This window comes from Peromyscus leucopus, chromosome 1, assembly GCF_004664715.2.
Source record: "Peromyscus leucopus breed LL Stock chromosome 1, UCI_PerLeu_2.1, whole genome shotgun sequence".
In the NCBI taxonomy this organism is placed as follows: Eukaryota; Metazoa; Chordata; class Mammalia; order Rodentia; family Cricetidae; genus Peromyscus; species Peromyscus leucopus.
Genome location: NC_051063.1, coordinates 131,907,304 through 131,917,264, shown reverse-complemented (window position 1 = coordinate 131,917,264; position 9,961 = coordinate 131,907,304). Strand labels below are relative to the sequence as shown.

Genomic DNA, 9,961 nt, shown 5'->3' with positions numbered 1-9,961 from the left:
TCAGAAGGGACTTTGAATTTCAGATGCTTAAACAGTGCTGATACTTTGAAAGACTATGGGGACTTTTGAAGTTGAACTAAATGCATTTTCCATTATGATATGACTACAAGCTTATAGGGGCCAGGGAGTAGAATGTGATGATTTGAATGAAAATGTCCCCCATAGGTCCATAAAGAGAGGCACTTTTAGGGGTTATGGTCTTCTTTGAGGAAGTGTGTCTTGCTGTAGGAACTGCATTGCTTTGGTTTGGGCTTTGAGTCTCAAAAGGCTCCCAGTCTCTTCCTGCTACCTGCACATCTAGATGTAGAACTCTCACTTACTTCTCTAGCACCATGTCTGTCTGCATGCCACCATGATTCCCTCCATGACAACAATGTCCTAAACCTCTGAACTATAAGCCACACCAATTAGATGTTTTCTTTTATGAGTTACCATGGACAGCTGGGCTGTGATGGCACACGCCTTTAATCCCAGCACTCAAGAGGCAGAGCCAGGCAGATCTCTGTGAGTTCGAGGCCAGCCTGGGTTATCAAGTGAGTTTCAGGAAAGATGCAAAGCTACACAGAGAAACCCTGTCTCGGAAAACAAAAAAACAAGCAAACAAAAAAGGAGTTACCATGGTCATGGTGTCTCTTCACAGTAATAGAAACCCTAACTAATGCACCATGTTTTGTAATTGTTTTAGAAAAATTTAAATTCTGTGTAGCACTAAGATTGGCTTATCTGTAAGTGCTTCTTGTCTATCTCCTCTCTTTAGGTGTTTAGTAAAGTATTTCTGCAATGTTATTGCAAATAATGCAAAATGGTGTTTTTACCATTAATAAAAATATGCACTATGTTCAATTCAAACATTTGTGAGAGGGCACAGAGAATAAGCTCCATGTGAGTATTGTGGTGAAAAGCAATGAGATTCCTGTTCCTTTAGATTGCCATAGTCTAGATCATAAAAGTTTCCACAGCTACTGGGACATGCAAAGTGTCCAATAAAAATCCAGTCGTGTGAAAAACCAAGCCTCCCAAGTTGTGGAAAAGAAAGACTTCCTAAATAAAATAAAATTCTCTTTGCTTCTCACCTTGCTGAAATCTTCCTAGAGATAGGCAATGAAATTTCCTCCTGTACACCTTGTTTACAATTACTCTGAAATTCTTTTCTTCACATGACTCTTCTGGTAGCCTTTTTTCTTGATTTCTCCATGGCCCTCATTTGGGGGATATATACAGAATCATAATATATTCTTGAGGTATTATTCCTTGAATCAGGATGAAATTAACTTCATTTTCTTTTCTCAGCCGTTTAGGTTTGACATCTTTTTTTTTTCAGATAGTTGAACACAGAGGACTGCTTGTTTCATTGGTCCATTTTCTTGAAATACCCTGTTGCATTTAGTCACTTTCACACAGTGTCTGTCTTTTATGGTGAAATTCATTTCTTCTACTCAAAATAATGATGCCTAACTGTGGATCCATCCACTATTCTCTGTATTTTTTAATTCAAACATTTAAACCCTAATATTCATATGGTGAGTATTAATTCCTATCATTTTATTAACCTTGAAGTGTTTTGGTATTTTCCCATTCCTTTTCTGTAAAAGAATTATTTGTTCATTTATATACATAGATGTATACATGGCACAGCATATGATTGCATATCAGAGATCAATTGTAGTGGAGATGGTGTTGGAATTCCTGGCCACTCCCCCACCTACATGATCACACATGCATATTTTAGTGGACAAGCAAGGGGCCTTTCATCCTATATAATCCTTGTGCTCTGTGATCACGTAATTTACATGCCATGCGATCACACAATCTATGTGAATGTGTGGTGCATTTCCATATGCACATATGTACATGTGCAGAGGAATCCATAAGAGTGAATCTCAGACTCCTTCCCCATCTTCTTCTCCTCCCCTCTCCTTCTCTAAGCACATGTCTCCCATAGGCCTGGTCATTATCTCTCTGACCCTCACATCTCCTAATAAAACTCTGATAGTAGGTTTTTGTCATGCCTCATGACCTTTCTCACACAATAACAGCACCAATGAATAACACAGTGCTGCCACATTAAAGCCATCATTAGTGCCAAGATGAAAGCAGGCTCTCCCAGCGCTCTGTGTCCTGGATCCTGTACTGATTTTTCTTGATCTAAGATTGCCTGCTTTTTTCATTTGCCTGACTATGCGCCTTTCCACACAACACTGACTGATCAGATTGGTGAGTTTTCACTTTCCAATCACTCCACGTAGTTAAAAGAAGATTTATTTAATGGCATAACTTACAAATGAAGGAATAGGTAGGTTGAGGGTTCTGGGAAAGACACAGCAGTAGTCCGGCAATGTTCTCTGGAGAACTCTCCTCCGTCTACCTCTAGTGTCTGGGTTCCCAGCAGCAAGAGAGCATGGCACATCCCAATCTCGGGTTCTTCAGGCCCTCCCTTGGCCCTGCCTTGTGGGCATGATAGTTACCAAAACCTCAATGGGGGTTGGAACTTCCAGACCAAAGCTGGAATGGCTACCCACTACATCTCCCACTCTTTGTCTAAATAAGAAGGTTCTAACTTAATAAAAGACTATATACAAAGGAAGGGTTATTAAATATTGTTCAGAAGTAATGAGGGATAATGACCTAGATAAGATGGAACTACAATCTTCAATGTGAACAATATCAAGCAAAAAAACACATACTAAAATCCAGAGAAGTCTAGAGCATAGGTAAATGGTGTGTTACAAAGATCATTCCAAAGGGTGTCCTATCCTAAAGAACCTGAATCTAATACTTAATATTTTCTATCTAAGATTATATATATATATATATATATATATATATATATATATATATATATATATAAACAACTAAGTTGTAACTATAACTGCTAATCTTCAATCCCATCAAAGACCTGAGAATGAGTATAATGGTACCTGAGAAATGGTAAATGGATACAAGCAATTTTCAGGAATCTTGCAAGAGTAGACCGAGACAGCTGGCAGCCTGGACAGTCACCTAATGTTTCTCAGCATTGGTGGTGCATTTAAATTGGCTACAGGCCTAGAGTATTTGAGAGACCATTTTCAGAAGCAGGAATTTTGAAAGACCATCTTACCCTGTCGTGGCAGAATACAGTGGTCGCTTTCTCTGTTTCCCGCTTGTCCAGGAAGGACAGCATTACATTCGTACTGTCAACAGTCGAGGCAAGGGCAGTTCTTTGCCCAGTAGGCCATTTTGTGCCAAGAAGACAAACTTCCAAATGGAAATGTCTAGAAGCCCAACATTCTCTCTGGATCAAATTGGTGCTGCCAGGAGCAATTGTGTCTCACATCAACAGAATTCTAAGTTATTTAAATGCCATATTCTCTAGGTCTATGAACTGTTTGAAGATTACCTGTCCATCTGACCAATGTATCTGTAAATCTGGATAACCTAACTAACGTAACTATAGAGATGACAAGCATAGGTGACTATAAATCTATAAGTCTTATCTACCGAAATAACCTAAGGACTAAGGTTTCATGCAAACAAGGTAAATAGCCTATAAGCAAATGTATGGTAAGGAATGATGACTTCAAAATTGTGACAATACACAAGATATTTATAACAGAGGTAGGAATATATAGTGCGATATGCAGTATGACAATAATCTTAAATATATATCAATATACCAAATATCCTAAACAGAAGTAGAACATACATAAAGTATGACAGATATAAATTTACATTTGTATCAATATACAAATATTTCAAATAAGAGTAGAAATATATGTACATTATAACAAATATAGTTCTGTATTTGTATCAATATACAAATTATCTTAAACAGGAATATAAAAATAGTTTACATTTGTATCAACATATAAGAATCCATAACAGTGCAAATTACAGTGCAAATTATCTAAGGCTGCTATTTTACTAAATTTGTTTACAAGTATATACAATAATCTACCATAATATCTTATACCTATCCATTTCAATGGAGAGATGGCTCAGAGGTTAAGAACACTGACTATTCTTTCAGAGGTCCTGAGTTCAATTCCCAGTAACCACATGGTGGCTCATAGCCATATGTAATGAGAATCTCCATTTCCCAGACTGTAGCCTTAGATATATTTCTTGCTGTTGGACCACTGGGGCAGTCCTCAGGCTATGCATGCTGACTCAATCTCTTTTTTTGAAACAATGAATGCTGTCAGACCCCGGGGAGGTACTCGTCCTCTTATTCCCCTACCTCCTCTGATGGGTATGTGACCATTCAAATCTCCAACTTCAGATGCCTGAGACTTGTGTCTTGGATCCCGTTTGATATCTTAATGCCTTAAATAGCCCTAGATACCTGTAAATATGGCCACATAATGGCTGCTTGGATGCTGATATTTCATGAGAATTATCTAACTTCTGCCATAAAACTGACAAATCAAAAGAGTCACCTTATACCCAAGCTTTTTGTCCTAAGCTCTGAGCCCTCCCTTTCTGAGATTTTCTCTCTTGCCCACATGCAACCTGAACCTGAGGAATCTCTTACTCCAAAGTACCTCCACTTATCTGACCTCTGCTCTGCTCTCCAGGATCAGGTGGGCCACTCCCACCCAACTCTGGCTCCCACCTCCACTTTTACTGTCACCCATTCTCTAGCTACCCTGAGTAATACAAACAGGTCTAGAAGCAGGTTAAGATGAATGCAAATGGGTTTCTGATTAGGACACACATTGTGATTATAATAATCAGGATGGCTTTCTAGCTGGAGATCAGTTTACAACCTGCGTCCTGGTGGTTTACTAAAGTGGTCCTCAAACTAGTAAAGTAAAAAAGCTAAAACAATTTAATTTAAGATAAGGATGAAGATCTGTCTCATGTCTCCTAGAGCTTCACATCAGGGCTAAGCTTAAGCATCTAGAGAGAGGGCTTCTGACCTAACAGGAAGAAGTCTCAGCTGTGGCATTTAAGGTACCATGGGAGAGATGAGAAAGTGAACAGAATTGCCAAATGCAGACACACACTATATGAGCAGCTGCCTGAAGGCTTCCAGGTCCCTGTTTGAAATGTGTGGTAGAAAAGGCCAGGTGGGCTCGTGTGTGCCTTCCCTTGTAGGTCATCAATTGAATCTTCCAAAGTGCCACTGAGAAGGTTACTGGTCAGCTGACTGACCTCATGCACCTTATGGTATGGGAACATCAAACAAGGACTTCCAGCAGACCTCTTAGGCTTGGTCTCAGATCTTCCTTTTGAACACTGAGCCACTTACTTAGTCCTGAGTGAGTTTTGGGATCCTACCTCTCATTTGCATTTCCTTATTGTCAGGGTCTGGGATAGCCTTACCCACCTCACCAGATCCCACCATTTAAATGTACTTTCAGGGGTATATAATGGGAAGAGATTTTCCAGCTAAGGAAGGAGCTTTTGTTTTATTTGCTCCCTCCAAGTGCTTCACTCCAGACTGGTCAGCAATGCTTCTCCTCTTCATTCACAGTGACACAGACAGGGCCCTGCTCTCTCTCAAGTTCTAGAGGACACGATGATCCACTGCCTTGTTACTAATTCCAGAAGAATGAGATTTCACCCCACAAGCTTTTCTCTTCCTGGTTTCTGCTTCTCATTAATTACTCAGCTAATTGTTACAGGACCACCATAGAGCTGGAGCCCAAGAATCATTAAGTATACCCAGATGGTAAGGGACAATAACAGTCCAAATGTATTCCCCCAGACTTAAAAGGGTCTGGGTTCTTCAAAAAAAACAGAGTTTAATAATAAAATCTATTACTGTTAGCCCTCAGTAATTGATCAACTGTGTCTCCTGGATGCCAAATTAATAAAGGAAACAAGTGCTTTAAAAATATCTGTCTCAGCCGGTGGCTCTGGCCCACTGCCACCTGGCATGAACATCATGGATTTCAATGTGAAGAAGCTGGCGGCTGACGCGGGCACCTTCCTCAGCTGGGCAGTGCAGTTTACAGAAGAAAAGCTCAGACAAGCAGAGAAGATGGAATTGGATGCTCACTTGGAAAACCTCCTTAGCAAATCCGAATGTACCAAAATATGGACAAAAAAAAATATAATGAAACAGACTGAAGTGCTGTGGCAGCCAAATCCAAATGCCAGGATAGAAGAATTTGTTTATGAGAAACTGGACAGAAAAGCACCAAGTTTTATAAACAACCCAGAACTTTTGGGACAATATATGATTGATGCCGGGACTGAGATGGGCCCAGGGACAGCTTATGGCAAAGCCCTTATTAAATGTGGAGAAATACAGAAGTGAATTGGAACAGCTGACAGAGAGCTGATCCAAACATCAGTCTTAAATTTCCTCACTCCTTTAAGAAACTTCAAAGAAGGGGATTACAAAACAATGGCAAAAGAAAGGAAACTATTACAGAATAAGAGACTGGATTTGGATGCTGCAAAAACAAGACTTAAAAAGGCAAAGGCTGCAGAAACTAAAAGTTCATCTGAACAGGAATTACGAATAACTCAAAGTGAATTTGATCGTCAAGCAGAGATTACCTGCCTTCTGCTAAAGGGAATCAGCAGTACACATTTTTCCATCCAATTATCTTTCTAACAACAATCAGGCTTCTGGGACACCTGTGCCATCTGCTTTATCAAATGTGATTGGTCCTTCTGCTATGGCTTCAACAGGTAGCCTAGTAATCACCTCTCCTTCCAACCTCAATGACCTTAAAGAATCAAGTGGCAGCAGGAAGGCCAGGGTTCTCTATGACTATGATGCTGCAAACGGTTCTGAACTGTCACTTCTGGCAGATGAGGTAATAACTGTGTTCAGTGTCGTTGGAATGGATTCAGACTGGCTAATGGGGGAGAGAGGAAATCAGAAAGGCAAGGTGCCAATTACCTACTTAGAACTCCTCAATTAAATAGGGAGACCATGAATGACTACCCATCATGACACCATATTTATAGACAGTAACTCTAAAGCAATTTTAAGTATCTTTCATGTTAATGACATATAAGGGACTGAAAAAAGTTGCAAGCCATCAGAAACTGGCCATCCTGTCAATAGAATTGCATGGTTAATAATTCATTACAGAATTGCTGTTAGAGATTTCATAACAAGAATGTTTTCTTACACAATTCTCTTTCTACTGAGGGTTCGCTAACAAGCAGCTTCTACATTTGAGCAACAATTTATAAACAAAAGAATTGTTTTCTACTGAATTTTTCATTAATGGCAAGCTTTTGCTTTTATGCAAAATAAATTTATGTGCATGATTCTAGTGACTCATTTTTTAGGTATAAAAGCCAAAGAATAAAGACTCATTTTTACCTTGCTGTCCAATAGGAATCAGATGACTTAAATACCGTGCTTTAGTGGGGTCTCTTGGCTTTGGAGTTTTGTTTTTATTTGGTTTGGTTTGGGTTTGTTTATTTCTAAAACACTACTGGATAATTTCTTTTAAACCTAAGTCCTTGAAAAGTATTATTTTATTTCATAATGTTGTTAAGGTTGCAGAACACTGGGGACAGGTTCACTCATGAAGAAAATCATAAGATTTTTCAGTTGGTATGATTTGAAACATAACCAGAATTGCATCCATTAAGAACATACTATGCTACAGTAAAGATTTGTTATTGAACAAATTATGCAAAAATAAGGATTAGTGCAATAGCATTCATTATAGGGTAAATCATATGCAATGAATGTAGTTTATCTTCATCTGGGTCTCTGGTTAAGAAGTACACCCTCTGGAAATTACTAATGACACATTTGGAGCCAGAGACTTGCTATGAGAATTTGCTGTACATCAGCAACAGTGGCTGTAAATTGCCAGTTGCGAAATTTGTTGTTAGGTCTTCAATTCTCATTCATTCATTCATTCATCCATCCATCCATTCAAAAAATATTTGTTGAGGACCAGTTATTTTGTTGATCAACCAAGTGTACTATGAACAAGATGCTCCTAAATACAAAAAACAAAAAACAAAAACAAAAACTTAAAACAGGACTAATATTATGATGGAAGAAATAGAAAGTAAGTATTGTGTTAGGCATCACCTAATTCAGATCTAAGAAGTCAGAAGTAAACCCAGGTAGAAAGAAAAAGCTGTACTGGGCCTGGACCCAAGAGAGCAAAAGTTTGTTCAGATTTGCTTAACAATAAAGTTCAAAAGTGTAGTTGATTTATGCAGAGGTTCTTGAATTGTAAACTTTTCAACTCCGAGAAGGTGGATATTTAAAGGGAAATTTTAAGCATCCATTTGAGTTAAGAGTGCCTAAGATCTTGTATACATGGAAAATCAAGTTCTGTGTCTAGCTTCAAGAGCCACTTTATCTCTCTATGGTAAGATACATTCTTCTGCAGCTTTATAGTTGTGTAAGGTTCTGACTCCCACTTGAGTTATATACTTAAAGAACTCCAAAACTGCTCAAGATGACAAGTGTTCTATGGAATCAAGTGATAAAGCTTTTTCAGTGCCATCTGTTATATTTGTCCAAATTTAGGTTTTGAGGGACTACAAAATGTTGGGTGAGTTTAAACAGTAGCTTTAGTTCAGCAAATTAAGGTTTCAGGAAATAGAACAGTACAGGAGAAAATGTAAATATGGTGTGAGTTGATCCTGGGTTCATATCTAGCCTTCCTCACATATTGGGCTCCTTGGGTTTCAACTCAGATTTATAACTACTGTTTTTGTTTTGTTTTTAAGGTAAAATGAGGGTAGTAAGTATGCCACCTAATAGGAGACAAGTGTTACTTTGTGTCTTTTGCTCTTAAGCAAAGACCTGGCACATAGTAAACATTTTATAAACACAGATGCCCCTTTCCAGTCCCTGTAGCTTCTTGACACCATACTGTGTGGGCTTTGCAACAGTGGACTAGAGGGACATCTTTCACACCTGTGCTGTGCTTATTCCCTGTCAAGTCCGTTCTCTACTGCTTTGAATCCAGCAAGATCCAGCTATGCCCACCTCACCCAGTGTGAGTAGGTAGCAGGGCCTTGTGCTTTCCATCAGGAGTGTTGGTTCCTGGGGCAGCACTGAGCCACCAGAGGATTCATATGGTAGTGTGGAAGTATCAAAGGCTCCTTGTCTCCTTGTACCACAAATCCACCATATTCTTGAGGCATGTTCCTTTACTTTTATTGTTGTTGTTTTAATGAGGTTTTATTGTTTGGGTGTTTTGTTTAATTTTGGTTTTGGTTTAAAATTACAAGTTTAATTATTATTCAGGTAAAGGCCCAAGGAGATTGTTAGCATAGAAGAATACTCTTGGGAAGCCTATTATTTCATGGTGCAATTCAGAGTTATTTAAAGAAGCCCTTGGTCCCTGAGCATAATTCAGTAGCACAGTAATGAGTGAAGGGTGCATATATTCATGAAATATAAATAAGGAGGTGTTTATAGGCTTTCCACAAACTGAAAAGGAAATGGATTTTATCCACCTTTGTCCTTAAAGTAATCTAACCCACAAGATTATAGTTAAAACACTTCATGGTGCTAATAAAAAAAAAAAACTTCGTTGCAAATGAGGTTCCTTAAATGAGAATGGACCTCTCTGTGGGGAACACAGAAATTAAACCTAGGGCCAGCATCCCCAGTATGATACAGCCCATCCCCCCAGTCTGTTCTTCACCGTCAGATAGCAGGAACCAAGGAAATCTAGTGTAGGAAGGATGCTTCCGAGGCCAAGTGTAGCAGGGAGAAGATGAGAGGGTAGACAGAACTTGTTTGTGCAGTCTTTACAGAATGCCACGCTGCTGACCCACAGTCCCTGAAAGTCCACTTTATTATCTCCCCAATACCTGACATTTGAAATGAGTTGCCTAGTTGCACAAGCCAGAGTGAAATGCCTGTCAGACAACTTTGCTCCAGGCCCTCTCCTTCCCTGCTTGGCACTCGTCTCCTCATGAGACTATGAAGTTAAGGAAAATGCCATGCTTGTCCTCTCCTACTGTGTCCTATTAGAGTACCAAACCTCAAACCAGCAGTATCTGCATTGCCTGGAAACTTGATAAA

General features: G+C 39.1%; 1 pseudogene; it reads left to right on the top strand.

Moving 5' to 3' along the window:
- The first annotated feature begins 5,848 nt into the window (after positions 1-5,848).
- Positions 5,849-6,984, top strand: LOC114682544 (annotated as a pseudogene).
- The last annotated feature ends 2,977 nt before the right edge of the window (positions 6,985-9,961 follow it).